Below are 18,117 nucleotides of genomic sequence, written 5' to 3'. Positions count from 1 at the left end.
TCATTGGATGACCCCTGGTCTTTGTGTTATGTGAAGGGGAAACTAACACTTTCCCTATTTACTTTCTCCAGACTTTTCATGATTTTATAAAAAAAGAAAAGGAGGACTTGTGGCACCTTAGAGACTAACCAGTTTATTTGAGCATAAGCTTTCGTGAGCTACAGCTCACTTCATCGAATGCATACTGTGGAAAGTGTTTTATAGACCTCTATCATATCTCCCGCTTAGTCGTCTCTTTTCCAAGATGAAAAGTCCCAGCTCTACATGTAACATCTTGTTACTACTATGCATTTTCTGCATCCCCAGAATGCAGACACGTTATACTGATTAAGACAATTATTGGTTTTCTGTGAATTCCTAATACAAGTATAGTCAGACCAGAATATACTGGCTAAGCCTGCAAACTGCCTTGGACTTTCAGATGGTGACACTTCACTCCAGAAGGCAGATGTACTCTGTATATATTCATTAATTGCGAAGTGGTCTGGGTACATACAGGCTACTGGCGAAGGCTTAGTAAAACAAGACAACATTAATGCAACTTTATGTCGCTTCTTTCACAGTCTGTATCTCCCCAGAGCACTCAAAGAGCTAAGCAAACCAAACCTGGGTGGTGTAAATGATAGAAAACTGATAGGAAAACACTGAGCCAAATCCATCCCTGGGGTAACTTCTCCACAAAGGCTGCACAAGTGAGTGGTATATGGCCAGCATGCACCCTCTGCCGTGGGCACTAATATAATATCTGCCATCAGTTCCAGTTGTTCCCCATCCTGCATGCCGCATCACAATCTTGTCTAAATGGAGCCTTGACCATTTAGCCTACTCTGCTTCCATGTGTGCCCGACACTCCATTCAACACCTGCACCAGGAGGGTAATAGGAAATGAAGTTTGTTGCTGCATTAAAGAAGGTGATGAGCTGCTAAAGGACATGTGAGGCAGCCATTACACCGTGCTGCAGCTGTTAACCTCAGGATTCCCATCGTGCCAACGAGAATTGGGTCACTTCATTTGCACTTTGCGTACAGATTTTGGAATGCAACAGCCAATCCATTGCTAGAAGCAGAGTAGTCTGATAGCTACAGCAGGACCTGGGACTCCTGACTCTACTATTAATTTGCTTTTTGGGTTTAGCCAAGTCAGTCATGCCCATGTTTTCAAAAGCGGCCTCTAATTTTAGGTGTTGAAAGTTTTCAGTGTCCAAATTGAGACAACTAGGACTGGGAGTTTCAGATTTGCTTATGAGATTTAGATAGACAGCTATGGTTAATCTCAACTGGTTTTTTTCCTCCCATAGGTTCACAGATAGTCAAGCTGTAAGAGACCATGGTGATCAGCCACAGAGCTTCCCAGAATTACTTCCTGTTTGAACTAGACCAGATATTTTAGAAAAACATCTAGTCTTATTTGCCAATGACAGAGAATCCACCACAACCTTTGGTAAGTTGTTTCAGTGGTTAATTACCCTGACTGTTAAAAATTTGCACCTTATTTCTAGTCTGGATTTGTCAATTTGCAGCTACTGCATCTTGCTATATCTTTGTCTGCTAGATTGAAGAGCTGTCTATTATCACATTTCTGTTCCCCATGTATGTAGCTATAGACTGAACAAATCACCCTTTAACCTTCCCTTAGTTAATCTAAACAGATTGAGCTACTTGTGTCTTTCCTATAAAGCATGAATTGTGCATCTAAATCGCTTCGATTACTCTGAAAATTTCAGCCAAGCTGTCTGAAGTTAGGTACCTAAAAACTACAGAATGCTTTGAAAATTCGACTCTTTATGTCTTTATGTCTGTCTCCTAAAATTTATTTTTGCAGCAAGCTTTGGGCACTACAGCCATCCTCTGCTAGAGAGCTGGTTGGAAACTTTCTGTTGATTTTTGTGTGTGCGCGCGTAGGATAGGAAATAGCTTGACATTTCAATAAAAATAGCCTTCATTGAAAAATCTGAAAACCAAATGAATTTTCAATTGCTAAAAAAAAACAAAACCAAGCCCCCAAACCATACCAAAACAACGAACCCAAACCCAGAGAAATGTAAAAGAAAATGTTGAACAAAAAAGAAAAAAAAAATTCCTTGCAATTTATCATCGGGGGAAAATATCATGACAAATACAAAGTATCTGCCTATCTATTGATCTGCAACAGGGTCTCGTACAAACAAGAATGAGATCACAAATATAGCACATATTGGAAACCTTTGCCTGCTGTGGGAGACGAGGGACAAACATACAGGGACTTAGCATGTGGTCAGCTAGAACACAAATAATGGAGAAATAATCCCAACAGTGGCCATTGCGGGCATCTCTGAGAACCCAAAGGCTGCAAGTTTTCAGTATTTGCTAAACTTTATGGGCTACAGCTGTATGTTTTATGCTGCTCTTTGGAGAAGGTCTTTTATTCCTTGCTGCTATGTACTCCATAAGGTTAGGAGATTCATTCACAGGTTAATAATTGTGCAACCATCACACACCTTACCACTTTCCACTCCAACTGCAAGGTGCTTCTCTAGCATAAATACAGAGCAGTCTACCAAAACAAAACCCTCCACTGCACACACAGTTTCCTCCCTGGAGGAAAGAAAGAATGAACCACATGTGGCATACGTTAGTCATGACCCAACTTCCGCAGTGCTGAGGCAGGTGTAAGAACCTGAAGAGAATAGAACCAATAAACGATATGCTGGGAGTGGGATAGTGTAAACTAGAGATGGATGAACTATATGTTGTGAAAAATAGATCAGTCTCATTAACTCTCCTTTCCTGCCTCCACTCCTGCTTGGTTCTGTCTCCCCCACAGTCTTGGTTTATAACAGGGGTATCCAACTGTGCAACCCACAGCATCCTAAAGGGCAGGCTGCGGGTGCCCTAAGGGCAAAGGCAATTCACCTCTGGGGCATGCCAGCTAGCAGGCAGATGTGACTGAGCTCTCAGCGATGAGCACATATTCTTTGTTTACTTATTTCAGAGTAAAAAACAACCACCTCCCAAAAAAACCCTTTACGCAAGACACCAGTATGAGTCTTGCTGTAACAAATATTGAGCATCCCTGGTTTATGTCCATGTCTCCAATGAGATGTGGAAGAATCAATCTCTTGGGAAGACAAAGAAAGTTGATCCGACAATAAGCAAATTATGATCCCCTCTTCCAGAGAGTGACGCTAATGTTAATTTACAGCCGTTCTGTACAATAATACTTTCAGTGAGCAGGGTGGGGAGGGGCACCTCTCTCTCTTTGTCTCCTTTCTCCCTGCCACCTCCCCATTGTAATTAGTTGTCAAAATTTTGTGGATGGAAGGGGGCGCACTCGGACCCTGATGAGATGATACAGCAAAGATTCCATTTCATCTTGAATTTGACATTAAACTTTAATAGTCTCAAGGACAAGAAGCCAAGAGATATCAGATGTAATGAGATAAAGCAAAGTTTCTCTGACAGCAAATTTGATCACAAATGGGCTCTGAGATTGCTTCTTTGATATAAATGAAACATAATTCATCTTCCAGTGCTTTGAATGGGCTTTGAGGCCATGTATAATAACTCTGTCGCCATTGCCTAGCCCGGACAAGTGCCCGCATAGCAAGAGGAGAAAGGGCTCGCTGAGACCCCGCTCTCCTTTGTGGTTCTGGATGGGAAAATCAAAGGGAAGCAGTGAGCTGCCAAAAAGCTAAGTGAGCAGCCTGGTAAATGGAAGCTGGTGACTGAGATAGGAGGAACCATTCCTGCCAGGCACACCGAGCCGTGGAGCTTTGGAGCCGGAGTGACTTTTGGGCTCCCCTCTCCCCCCATTTAGTGGAGCATGATAACACCTGCCTGGGCTGCTCATGAACAAACGGGGCAGGGGGCTCTGTATGCCAACACAACGGTGGTAAATCATCGCCCTTTGCACAAAGAGCCACCTGCCCTCTGAGGGTTTCCAAAGGCCTCCCAAATGCACTGAATGAACTAAGCGCCAATAACACCCCAGTGAATTTAGTGTGTCCATTTTACAGAGGGGAAACAGAGGCACAGAGACACGCTTGCTGAAAGTTGCTCTGTGAATCAGTGGCAAAGCTGGGAGTGGGACGCAGGAGTCCTGACTGCAAGTGCCTTTCCCTAACTACTGGACTACATTCTGCCAAAACCAGAGCCAGGTGAGACAGCCACAGGGCAATAGTGCTGCTGGCTTTTATTGAGGGGTTTGCTTTCCCTACTGCCTGCCACCATTCCCTTTTTGCTTATCACTGGTGTCCAGTGTGAGTGTGTGATCGGCATCCAGGAACTCATAACTCTGGTAACGACCCTCCTCATGGCCTTGGACAGGGCCACTTATTCTGCCACAGTCATTCCATCAGTAAAATGGGGATAACACTCCTTGCAGGTATGCTGGGAATACAGCCAGGCAGATATTTACAGTGCTTGCCAATGTCAGATCAAATAGGGAACATATAGCTCACTAACGATGCTTGCAGCCCTTTGTGTTCATATCTAAAATTATTAATGAATTTTTTATTTTTGCTATTCTCAGGGATGTTAGTAGAAAGCTGAAGTCTTTTTTTATACTGGTGCAAATATGTGTTCACATGAAGTTTTGTGCTGGGACTACTCAGGCAATCATCTTTAAATTGCTTTGAGCATTGGCCAAGTTTCACTCATCCAATCAGCAAGCAGAAATGACAGCATGTGACTTAAGGACCCATATAATACAAATACCATAAATAAGGCATAGCAAACAGTCAAAGACACAAGTGAAGCAAACTGTTTACAACAAGCCATAGGCTGAAATAAGTTCACACAGAAGGTACATTGAACAATTCTGAAAAGCAAGTTCATGAAAATCCATGTGTTTGCACTGAGCTAAACAGAATAAAGGGCTAAATTCATCAGCTAAATCATTTGTGACAAAGAGTCAGCCCAGCTCTGGTTGTGAGGATTAATTAGTTAATGTTTGCAGAGATGAAAAGAGTTGAAAGACTGCCAAATGTTGTTATCAATTAGAGTCATTTGAGAAGTAATACTTGCAGGGAGGATTTGTACATTGTGGCTACATTCTAACAATAGCACTTAAGCATGCTCTTAAATTCCATTTAATTCAATGGGACTTAAGCATAGGCTTAAAGTTAAGCACGTTGTTATATGTGCAGCTGCAGAAACCACTTTTCATTTTCAAGAAAAAAAATCTGCCATGAGACTGCAGTGAGTTCTACGTTGCCTGCTCTGTACCGCATAAGAAACACCCCCCACCGAATCCTCCCCCAGGTACCTTGTTGCTACTGATGTTGTATGAGATTGAACAGAAAAAGCACAGCATGCCATTTTCAGACAATAGCTGCAAGTCGTGCCACTGGGCCAGTTCAGAGAAAATCTGACTTTGATTGAACAATTTGGACCTGGAAATGCTTGGCCTGGGACAGTCAAGATGCCACTTTTCTGAGCGTAAGTGTCACATTCTTTAGAGAGCAGCTATGACAAAGGGACTCAGACAGCTGGAGATGTTACAGGAGGGTCTTGGAATATTCATCAGCCAGGAATATCTGGAATCAGGGTAAACCCTTTGCTGAGCACAGAGACTGGGAGGCAGGATTCCTAAGTGATATCCTGCTCTGCCACTGACTCTTTGTGACCATTAGACAAATCTCTTCACCTCCCTGAACTTCAGTCTGTAAAAAGGGTGTAAGAATCACGCTCATATGGAAAAGTTGTAAAAACACCTTTATCAAGCACCTTTGGCTGAGGATCTCTACCCACTTATCTAGCTGTCACCAAATTTTTATACTGTGTGTATCCTAATAGCTGAACAAATTAAGCCCCACAAGAACCCTGCCATCCTTTCCTAGGCAGGGAAACTGAGGCTCTTGAAATTAAGGTCACGCAGCAGGTCAGGTGGCAGAACCAGGTCTCCTGATTCCTAACCTGTGCTGTTCCTACTTCATGCTTTGTAACAAGGCCCGGTACAATGGCAGTAGCCATGATATAAATGAAATAGCAAAGTATAAATTGTTTTGAGATCCACAGATGCAAGTAGCCAGGGAAGTGCAAAGCGTTTTGCGATTCCTAACAATCACTGTCCCTGCACGGCTGAGGAGGGGACCTTCTACCATGCTACCTCTGTACCCAGTGGCCTCCCACTAACTCCTTAAGAGGCCCCATTCGTCTGCGTCTCTACAAGATGCCTCCGAGGAGAGGACCTTGGGTCTGACAGTGCTGACGCTCTAATTATAATGGATTCATTTTGCACCATTTCCTGATCCTGTTATTATCTTTGTCATCAGAATTAATTTAGTGCTGTGTGTTCCCCTCTCCCCCCCTTTCCCCTTTCTCATTACAAGTGTCTCAAAAAGGATCTGACAGAATTCTAATGACAAACGTGTTCTGTGAAGTACAATGATGTGTGGTAATAGCATGACCTTTTCACAAAGCTCCCTGGAACACAATCACAGAAGAGCCCTTGGTGCCAAGCCACTGTCTGGGCAGCGCTGCTCCCTTACTGCCCTCTCTGATTTGCAGGTCCTGAGACACCCTTGTGGAGACGGACCTAAATTCTGCTGGGTTGCCCTGGGGTAAGTGGCAACCATAGCAACATTCCAGATGGCGCAGCGCTGAGGGGCTGGAATGCACCAATCAGCGCCTGCCCTCAGCATTATATCTGTTAGGTATATTGCGCTGTTTGTGTGCCTGGTGATTTTCAGAACAAATAAGGGTGGATTCTCTGCCCAGATGAGATCATATCTAATATCCTTCTCAAGCAGGTGCTTCAGAGCATGGCAAACATCCTCCTATCCCTGGTCAATTCAGGGCAATTCACTTTTGTGCACAATGCCTCTGGCCGATTGTGCAAATGTCTTGAGGGGGGAAAAACTTTCCTCCTAACCCTTTGGGAGAATCAGATTATGCCCTGAAGCATGAGATCTGATACCGCTAGCCTGCTTGTAAAATCCGCTATAGATTTTTTTAAGGCACTCTGTCTTCTTTGGTTCTCACAGACGCCTGGCCTGACCTGGAAAGGATATTTCCAGGATGTTATGTCAAAAGTGTATCTCCAAGGAAGCACCCAGCCCTAGCCTCTCTGAGGAGCTGGGATTCTGATTCCGAGCTGAGGCAGTGTTTGGCTTTTGTAATGAATGCCATGAACCTTTTGCTTTCACAGACTGGAACCAGATAATGTCTAGGCAGGTAAACCAGCTGTTGACTAGCTCAGAATAGTGCACCTTCTAGTCTATTGATTTGTTATCCTGTCTCCTGCCCAGCCTGATTCTTTGTCTCTTCCACCTGTTACATCTTGTCTTTTAGACTGTAAGCAATTTGGGGCAGTGGCTGTCATTTATTATTTATTTGTACAGCTCTCAGCAGGGGGACAACCCAGCCAGGTTGTGCCTTTTAGGTGCTGATAACTAAATATTTCAAACCAGCAGGGATTTGTTGTGGTGGTGGTAGTGATTTTAGCTTTTACATGAACAGCGCTAGAATCTGCACGGGTCATCTCCAGGCAGCTTTCCTGGCCTAGCACCATGGGGTCCTGGGCTCTGCAGCAATACAAACAATAATAATAAGGGAAAACACACCAGAAATTTTAGAGACATGAAAAGTGGTGGTGGTGGGAATCCTTTTCTCTGTTGTTTGGCTAGCTTCAGATCCTCACTTAACCAGAGAGGACCTAAATTCTTGCTGCGGTGCTGTGCTCATTGGAGAAGGAGTCAAGGCTCTGAGCTGTTTAACGGGAGTGTGCCTATTCATTGTGGTGAAGAAGAATTCATTTTCTTCATGAGCCTGAGTAGACGCATGGGGCAGGCTCAGGAAAGAAGAAGAGGAGAATTTTCCGTTGCAATTGCAGATACATTAATCGTCTGCTGGGAAATGAACAGAAGGTTTTTACATGATAAAGAAGCCTGAAAATTAAGGATGGCAGCCTCTTCATTTTCTGTGGGTTTTGTTATTTTTATTATCATTAAATTGCTTCTAGTGACCTGTAATATTTTTGTACAGTAACAATTGCAAACCTTGGAGGGTTAAGCCCTCCCTACCACACCACACACAGAAACACCTGTTAATTTTATCCTTAAGGGCATGACTGATGCTCCCCAATGCAAAGGAAACTAATTCAGCTCTTCCTAACTCATCTTGCTGGGCCCATGAATCCAGTACCTAATGTTCCCTGGAGCACTGGGGCGAGTTTAAAGAGGAGCTAATTATACAAAAGCTATATACTTGCAAAGATAGATAAACAAATGAAACACTTCTGGTTCATGACTGGTTGAAAGCAGTCATGTGACAAGTCAGAACTTTGCTATCCAATCAGATTCCATATACAATTATCTGCTCGCTCGTTGGCCCATCAGCTATCAGGCATACTTGTTCTTATTATTTTATTATAATCATATTTATTGTTATTTTATTGTTTACTATTGTTATTGCAGTAGTACCCAGATACTCCAGTCAGGACAGGGGTTCCTTTCTGCTAGGAGATGTACAAACGATTAGGAAAACACAGTTCCTTACTCTAAATGCTCAAAGGCCCAGGGACCTGAAGATCTTCATCCACTCACCAACCCCCTTTATTTTATTTATTTGAAAATGTACTCTGCATTGAGCTCATTACAGCATAGGGGCTTCAGCAGACATGTGACATATGAAGGTTGGAGAGAAGGGCACAGGTGAATATATACAATTCTCTTTGTACATATGCTTACTGGCCTGGCTCACATACGTATATCATGTAAATGTCAGCTAACTCCCGAGATCAGACTCTTTAGAATCTGAGTTTCAGTTACATGTGATGAATTCTTGGCTGCCGTGAAATGCTCTGAAGAGGTTGCCGTTGAAGGCATTCAGAACGTGTGTAACAATGCATGTTTCTATGACTTTCAACATTTGGGACTATTTTTTACATGAAAAACATCAAGATCCCTCTTTATTTTGTTTTTTTTTTTAAACACAAAACCACTTCGTCCAATCTCCCTACTGAAAGCTCCACGTTCCCTTCAATCTGTAGCTCTTCATGGTATTCCAGGGCTGCCGAGCCTGACCCTGTAGTCTCACTCATGTGTTGTGCTGTGCAAAAGCCTCTTGCTCAGCCTTTCCTGGGCAGATTCGATTTTGTTCTCAGCAGATTATTGCAGAATTCATTTAAAAAGAATCCAATAGTTATGTTCCCATGAGTTTAGTGTTCGGCTGGCAAAAGGCATTACCCTGGGACAAGCAATCTCCTCTTCAAGCATAGCATGAGGCTATTCACTGGCGAAGGTGCTCCCTTCCTGTGCCAGTGTGCTGCAGCTGTATCCTCGGGACACCATCACTGGGGATGGGCCAGAGTTCATTTCCCATCTTCCTCTGACAAGGGAACCAGGTGCCTGTGGCCTGGAGGCCTTTTCACTAGGAACTGCCCCCAAACTCGTTTCATATGGACCACCTGAGTGAGAACTGCGGGTCGCTACTGACGGCGCGTTGATTTGAACCAGCAAGCTCAAGGCTCCTTGTCCCTGTTTCCATGCCCTGAGCCCCCCCGACTCTGCACCCACTGTCTGGAGATGCTGAGCCAGCTACCCTCTCACCTATTCGGGTGTAAATCAGAAGTAATGCTAGTGAAATCAGTGGAGTTACACAGGGGTAAAACTGGTGAAAACGAGAGGGTCCGGCACTGTGTGTCCAATATGCTTTTCTGAGCCTGCTACTTCCTGGGTTTGGAAAACAGCCCCAGTGTCTGACGCTCTGCGGCGCGAGAGATTTGTCCTCCCCTGGTGTTGTACTCCTGCTGGTGCTGAGTGGGTTTAGTGCCTGTTGTTGACAGGGCTCTTCCTGCGTGAAACTCCTCGTGAATATGAAAAGTTGAATTGATTCGCTCTAATAAATGAAGCAGTTGGATGTCTCATTTGTGGTTTGACATCCATGCCAGCACCGCAGCTGCTGCTTCTCACCCCTGCCTGGGAGATGCACTTATTAAAATGGCATTCTGCAAAGTTGCTGCAGTTTACCAGGAGCCAGTCTATTTGCAACTGGCTTCTGGTAGGGAAGGAGTCGCTGCTGGGGGCAGAAGGAGGCAGGGGGTGCTGGGAAAGCTGGAGTTTTCTTTTGATGTCAGCGTTCTGTCAATAGACCATTGGCTCATTCATTGCGTCCCTGTCACCAAAGGAAGTCCATTAAGGATTCCTGGGGGACCTTGGATATTCCATGCATGGTTCTAATGTATTGGGCCACTGTGTCAGACACGATCTGGGCTCTGAAGAGTTAGTATGTGTTTTGCCACAGGACTTGCTGATTCACAGACCAGAGGCAATTGCAGAGACCGAGAGCACAGCCAGGCGAGGCTACAGCAGCAACTTGCCAGAAATGCTGGGGCGTGGCCCTGTTCCCCTAATAGAGGAGTTTGGGATTGGGTATAGCCGCACCCGCCTGTGCCAGATTTCCTAGCTGTGCAAGTGGAACGCAGGGAAATGAGTCAAATGACGCATTACAAACAATAGTAGAGAGACCAGTGTTCCTGTGTCTGGATCAATATCCCCATAAACAGCGGGTGAGGAGTGTTCTGTGATGCTGTTGTAGCAATTCCTTTGGTTATTTAGTGCACTGGTAAATTGTTTATTAGCAAGCTTTAAAACTAAATAAAACCCCCAAACCCAAGCCCTACAGCAACAAAACTTTATGATGTCACAGAATCCCCTTCTCCTGTCCTCCATCTCCAGACTCAGCCTTGCCCACTGGATTCTACCCAAAGTGCCTTAGCAGCACTGAGCTTTCTAGAAGCTCAGTTAGATATGGAAGCAGAGGGCAAGCTGGGAAAGATTCCCCAGGATGCTCACTGCTTTGGTTTGGTGCTATAGCACTTTATTGGGCATTCCCATGGTATTCATCACTGTTGAATTTGAGCTCTCACAAAGATGAATGAATTACCTCTGGGAAGTAAGCCAAAGACTTTGTCTTCTATTTTACAGGTGGGAAAACTGAGACACAGAGAGGGGAAGTGACTGGGGTAAGGTCACGTCAGTAAGTTTGTGGCAGAACCAGGAACACAAGCCAAATCTCCTGAGTCCCATTCCTAGATCTTAACACTAAGACCATCCTTTCTCTTCAAAGGGGCAGTATGGGAAAGGCTGAGTTTGGTCCTGGGTTTCAATAGCACTTCAGGGAACTAGTATAGGTGGCAGGGTTGGAGAGGAGAGGGGTGACGGCTCTGCCCCTCTGTGCCCTGCTGGGTGGTGCCCTTCTCTGGCAGGTATCTCTGACGAGGAAGTGATTTTGCCCTCTCCTGCTCCCCTTCACTTGGTACTGTGGTTCCATCGCAGGATTAAAAACAATCATGATAAGTCAAACGCTCTCCCCCGGTCTCTGTGAGAGGCTGAGAACCACGGGTAAGAGTTTATCCATCCTCAATAATAATGCACTAGAGTTGCCAGTTCCCTGCTGACTCAATTTGCGTGATGCTAAAAAATCAGTGACCCAGGCGACCCTTTGATGCTAGCAGAAGAGAGTCTAAAGACTCGAGGCTGGACCATCCAGGGACATCAGGATGTTAGGAGCTATTAACAATGTTGTCATGGGCTCAATATGCCCGGGATTTCACACCAATCCAGGTAAGCGGATAGTTGCTGCGAGTGCAGAGATCAGGTTAATTAAATCTTTGTTTAAAAACTCCAAAGCGCCATTACTGAGATCAGGAGGGAGTTAATTAAACAAGAAAGGTGGGAGGTGGCAGCTGATGGGGGCTCAGGCATTTCTGCAGAGACTGAGCTTACACATGGAGTCAGGTTCCAGTTCAGGATTTGCTCTTTGGGCACAGCAAAGGGAGGCATCGGCAAATCTTGACTAGTCACGTTATTGCTAGAGATGTCTGGAGGGGCTCAGACATTTGAATGCATCTCTGGAGTTTCTCCAGAAGGATTTCTCATGAGGTTTCTAGCATTTCCTGCTTCAGCTCAGGCCAGAATACTAGGAAGGACCATCTGTCCGCACTTCCACCCCAGCAGGAATGACCAAGTGCAGAAGCAGCGCAAAAATGGGTTAGGATGAGGGTGGAGGGAGGTTATGGGGGGAAGTTAACCCAGTTTAGTAAGGAAAAGGATCAGGGGGTCACATTTGAGTTTGAAAATGTTTAGAGGACAGGAAGTCATAAGTGAGGAAGCATGGTCCAGTGGTTAGAGCATTTGGGGATCCCATTTCAGTTCCCTGCCCTGCCACAGACTTCCTCTGGGACCTCAGGCAAGTCACTTAGCCTCTCTGTGTCTCAGTTCCCCATCTGTAACATGGGGAGAATAGCCCTGCACTCTCTCAAGAGGGTGTTGTGAGGATAGATTCATTAAATTATTATGGGGAGAGCAGGTTCTGCAGTGTTGGGGGCCATATCAATATGACAGAAAAAGAAAGGAGTTTTGGTTGGTCTCAGACTCATCTACAGCAGACATTAGACCACAACACAAAAATCACTGCCTAACTACAAAAGGAGCTCAGAAAGAGCTGTTCCAGAACAGCAGGGGGTTTTCTGGGTCGTGAATGAGGTGCATTGGCAATGCTGTGTGCGGGCTCCAGACTGGACAGCCAAGCATAATGGGGACCTGGTCCATGACGGTAGGTTCTAGGTTCTACGATAACACTGTGATGTTACACCCCATATTCTTCATGGAAATATGGTTATGATATGAATATGGCTTAACTAAGATATACTTTATGCAAGATGGCTCATGTGAGGTATCATTGGAAAGGTTATGATTTACTGAATGTGTTTATCCAATTTGTATGCATGTATCATTTCTGTATCTGAAGATGGGAATATTGACCATGTCTCCGTACTTCAAATGGGCTATATTGGATGAGGCCAAACAATGTTAATGGCTTATTGAAGAAATGCACACAAGCATAAGGATTGCCCCAGGAACTGTGTGCAACAGAAACCTCTCAGAGAGAGCACGACACAATGGGAACTGTTTGACCCAGTCAGACAGCTCGGATGGAATGGGAACTGTTTGACCCAGGTCACAGCAAAAAAGCTTTCCAGCAAGTGTGGGGAAGATATAAAAGAGGAACAATGGCAACAGGAGGGACCTCACTCTCTGTACAACAACACACCTGAAATCACCTGAGGAACAAAGACTGAACTGTGGGAAGTGATGGTCTCAGGCTGGAAGGATTTTTAGCCTGTGTAAGAAAACGTGGGAAAGCCAAGGCAACTTTTGCCTTAGGAATCTGCCAGCATGTTTATCGCTCAGGGTGAGAATTTGCTAATTTGTATCCTATCTGTCTGGTGTGTTAAACTCAGTTTGCGGCTTTTGTTTATTTACTAAGGTAATCTGCTTTGTTCTGTTTGCTATCCCTTTAACCACTTAAAAATCTACCTTTTGTAGTTAATAAACATATTTCTTGTTTATTATTAAACCCAGTTTATGTAATTTCTAACTGGGGGCGGGCAAGAAGTCATGCACATCTCTCTTCACATTGAGGAAGAGGGCGGATTTTTACGAGCTTGCGCTGGGCAGATTTTTCTATACAGCGCAAGACAGTATTAGTTTGGGTTTATCTCGCAAAAGGGGTGTGCACATGAGTGCTGGGGTAGTCCTCTTACACAGAGCTGACTTCAGTCTGTGTCTGCCGTGGGGTGTAGCCATACCTGTGTGTGCATGCTGCAAGAGGCCGGAGAACCAAATTCAGCAAAGCAGGGAGAGGGAACCCAGGCTGGTTGAGCAGGAGAGGCTCAGTGAAATCTCTGTACATCAGGTGGCAGCCCACAAGGGGCGGGGGTCCAATCCGTCTCAAACACAAATAATAATAAGGATCAAGGCAGCCAAAGATATTCAGCATGTCTTGTACTGGGACAGAGCTGTAGAATCATTACCGGTATCCATTTTCTTCTTGTTTACTCTGAGTTCAGTGGAGTTATTCCAGACTTCCACCAGTGCAAGTGAAAGGAGAATCAGGCCTATAGAGTGAATCCCCTTGTCTGCTTGCACGCACATCTGTGTGTGATTTCTGTGCATGTGTCTGTGAACTGCCAAGTGCTTTTCTACCTGAGGGAAGTCTGAACTAGCACCATGCTCAATTGAAAAGGTAAGGGGAAGCGGATGGGGAAAACCAGTGGAACTTCTTTCGCACATCAGTAAGACAAATTTCTCTCCAGGAGCCGTATTTGTTATTTGGATATCAGACTAGCTGTAATCTGTTTCCATTTTCATTATGTGTGTCCCCGTCAGAAGCTGCAGGCTCAGTGGCAGACACCCTGCTGTTTCCATTTGGCTGTATGAGGCGATAGATTAGATTCCTATTTGGTTCATGGAAGATCCCTAGTGATATCAATTAGATATGTCAGAGGGACTCAGGGGAATATTTCTTCCTTTATTTATTTATTGGAGTTGAAGACATCGCATGCTATCACTGAGTCACTTAATGTCTCTCTCTCTCTCTGGCTTGTAATAAATCACAGCAAAGGTTATTTTCATGAGGAGAGATACTGTTATCGGGTCTGTACCCAGGAGTGCAGGATTAAGAGTTTCTGCTTTAAAGATCTGGACACTCAGTCTGTCTCTCTCTGACTGGTGCTTGCGCGTTTATTTAAAACAAAGTTGTCTCCTTTGTAATGAACTGGTTCCATCAAGGCATGGGAGGATGGGGCTGGCAAGAAATAAGAAGCAGCTCACCAGAACCTTGCTAATGCCCAAAACCCTCACATTTTTGGCACCTTAGAGACTAACCAATTTATTTGAGCATGAGCTTTCGTGAGCTACAGCTCACTTCATCACATCTGATGAAGTGAGCTGTAGCTCACGAAAGCTCATGCTCAAATAAATTGGTTAGTCTCTAAGGTGCCACAAGTACTCCTTTTCTTTTTGCGAATACAGACTAACACGGCTGTTCCTCTGAAACCTCACATTTTTAACATCTTTGAAAACTTTGGGTAACATTTTTCTCCCCAATTTTCACTGTATGCTCCTGCTGCAGTTTCGAGCAACTCTTACAATGAAATTCCAAGGGGGTAGCCATTCTCTGAGGGATTCCATCATAACTCCTGCATCCAAGGGAGTTCAGACTTCAGCAGGGCATCAGATATATTAATAATGAGCATTTTTTATACTCTCCTGTGCAAAGCCCCCTACAGGCAGGCCTTAACTAATTAATCCTCACAACATCTGGGGGAAGTAGGTGGATAAATATTTTTAGCCTCATTTTACAGGTGGAGAAGTTGTGTCAGAAAAGTGAAGTGAAGTGACTTGCCCATGGCCACACAAAACTTCAGTGGCAGAGCCAGGACGAAACCTCAGGGCTGCCTGTTTCCCAAACCTCCATATCATGCTCTCTTTTTCGCAAGTGTCCAACCCACACTCATGTATATGTCCGAGAACTATGACTCTTCTATCAATATCACCTAGTTGATGCCCACAAGGACCCCAGACTGAAGTCTCTATTCTCTCACTTGGCCTAATCCTGAAAGGTTCTGAGCATTGGTTACTCCTACTGAAATTACTATTAAAAGATTTAAAGCAGGCATAATCAAATACAGAGGAGAATGGTGCAAATAACAGATATGTCAACATCACAGAGCATGAAAGATGAAAGCAGACCAGAGAATGCCTGTCACCTTAGCTCCATCAGGCACTTCATTAAAATGGTGTCATCACCTGTCTAGGGGGGTGCAAGGGGACATGTTAACTGAGCCTCTCATTCTTCCTGTGTCATGTAGGAATAACAGGGCTAAAGCAAGCCTGACTTGGAAAGAGTGGGGATTGCTGAACTGATGGGGACATTTCTGGTTAAACAAAGGAAAAGCTTTAGCCTGTTTGAGAGCCAGTTGTTTGTCCCTGTAACCATGAAAAAGCAATTCCTGCATCATAAAACTACCAGGCAGTTTGGCATGATTGGCAGTCAAAGAGAGTCCTGGATCTGGAACAGTGAGGCAGGACTAAGTGGCATTAGCAGGACTGTATGGGAAGTCCAAACTGGAATAGCCGGGCATGGCTGGTTAGGAGGGCGGCTCGACAGGTCTGACTGGGAGCCAAGGGCTGGCGTAGCTGGGCGGTCTGCTGTCCAGGCTCAGGCACACTGGCGCTGGAGCAGTAGAAGCTGTGTGCAGGCCATAAGTGAGGCCTGTCTTTCAGCTGTGTTTTACTGAATTCCACCGGCAGTGATTTTAGAGGTGTGATGATGCAGGGCTGATTTCTGCTTTTTCGTAACCATATTTTGCTCATATAAATGGGCTACTGACTAGCCTATGGAAAATCTGGTAGCCTAAGGGATTGTTAATTCTGATATATCCTTGGACTTCCATCACTAGGGATCTCCCCTGCTCCTATTGAAGTTGATTGCAAGACTCTCATTATAACAGGCTATAAACATTGCTGTATGAGCATGATCTTATTAATCCCTCTCATGAGACAACTGTTATAAACAGAGCTGGTGGGGAATTTTTTCCCCTCATGAAAAAAATATTCTTCAATGTTTTGGGGGGTTTTCATTGAAAACCAAACTTTTTTTTGGAGGTGGGGAAGGGGAAGAGGGTTTGGTCAATGAAAACCCAGATTTTTTTTCTGAAAATTGGCATTTCCCAGGGAAATTTCCATTTCAGTATAAAAGACATTTCCCACAGAAGAAACATTTTGATAGAGAATTTGCGACCAACCCTAAGGTACCGTATTAGCCCCATTTTATGCATAGGTCCACTGAGACCCAGAGAGGGAAGCTACAGATCTCTGGTGCCAGGGTCAGGGTCGGAGCCAAATGGGGATTCTGAGGTCTTTTGCTCCCAGTTCTGTGCTCAGGTCACCAGCAATTTGTCCTTCAGGGTGTTGTGTCCTTCACCTCAAGACTAAAAGAAACCTCTTGAATAGCTACAGTCTTGCTCTGAGTCTGAGGCAGAGAGGAAGCTTGGTTCATTATTTATTGCCGCAAGTGCTAGGGACTAGCACAGAAGCCCCTCACAACACCAGCCTCCTCTACCTCATTTGATTTCATATTTAACCTGTGAATAACCCAATGAATATCTAAATCAGCAGCGAGAGATGCGCCCGGCTCGCAAACACCCATTATTAATGCACAAACACCGCTTGAATCGTCAGTTTACTCTGGCTCCATCTCTGGGAGTGAGTCCTGTTTGAATGTTAATGCCCGTAAGATGAAACCTAGCTGATTAAATTTTAGACTTGCAAATGGATTTGGTAAATAGACTTTAGGAAAGGTGGGACAGAGACTGCCTGCTTTGATAGCAGATACCGTGAAAAGCAGCACTTTGTGATTAGGTGAGAGATTCACTCTTGGAGAATAGGCGTCTCAAGGGGCTGCTTTCTGGTGAGAAATCTTTTAAGTAAATAAATTTATGGCAGTTTTTCTTTTCCCAAACAGAAGAGTTCCTCAGCAGCTTCTCCTGGGCTTTCTGAGGCAGACTTAATGGGAAATAAATAAATAAAGAGAGAGGCTGGAAGCAGAACTCAGCTTGACAGTTCTCGAGAAACGTCCAGGCTGATTTGGGACTGGGGAGAGGTTTGGATCAGGTTGGTGCAGCAGGACTTCTACATGGAAGTCCAAAGCCACTTCCTTGTGTCTGTCCCATGCTCGGAGTCGTGGGGAGGAAGATCGAAGACGACATTTAGCGCTTCCCTTGTGGCTTTGATTCCTAGTGCTCCGGGAGGGAAGTGCGGGCTTGTGGGTAACACACTAGACCTGAGACGGAGCTACAGTTCCTGACATAGCAATTCTGTAGCAACAGAAAGAGCTTTTCTGTCACCGTTGCGACGTGGCGGTAATTAGGTTGACGGAAACGTCCTTCCTCTGACCTAGCTGCGTCTACTTTGCTGAGGTTGGCCTAGCTGCAGCAGTTGGGATATGGATTTTAAGTGTAGACCATGCCTCTCTGTCTCTTTATGCCTCTCATCCCTGCCTGTAAAATGAAGTAAACAACTTTCCACTGTCTGTCTTGTCCACTTGGAGTGTAAGCTTTTCAGGGCAGGGACTGCCTCTTACCATGGCCTGGTCTACACTTAAAAATTAGATTGATCTAGCTGTGTTTCTCAGGGCTGTGAACAATTTCTGCTCCTTGACTGCCTTAGTTAGGTTGACCTAAATCCCAGGGTAGACATGGATAGGCTGATGGAAGAAATCTTCCATCAACTTAACTGCTGCCTCTCAGAGAGATGGATTAACTACATTTATGGAAAACCCCTTCCCTTG

The 18,117-nt window shown here is 44.7% G+C and overlaps 1 long non-coding RNA gene across 1 annotated transcript in view; it reads left to right on the top strand.

The window, feature by feature from the left end:
• Positions 1–1,304: 1,304 nt before the first annotated feature.
• Positions 1,305–18,117, top strand: part of LOC142069802 (uncharacterized) — a 111,819-nt gene continuing 95,006 nt past the window's right edge. Inside the window, exon 1 of the long non-coding RNA XR_012665776.1 lies at positions 1,305–1,441. This is a non-coding gene — a long non-coding RNA (uncharacterized LOC142069802). The remainder of the gene's footprint in view (positions 1,442–18,117) is intronic.

This window comes from Caretta caretta, chromosome 22 (genome assembly GCF_965140235.1).
Source record: "Caretta caretta isolate rCarCar2 chromosome 22, rCarCar1.hap1, whole genome shotgun sequence".
NCBI classification, from domain to species: Eukaryota; Metazoa; Chordata; order Testudines; family Cheloniidae; genus Caretta; species Caretta caretta.
Note: the sequence above shows the minus strand (reverse complement) of the source record. Positions and strands in the feature narration are given on the sequence as shown.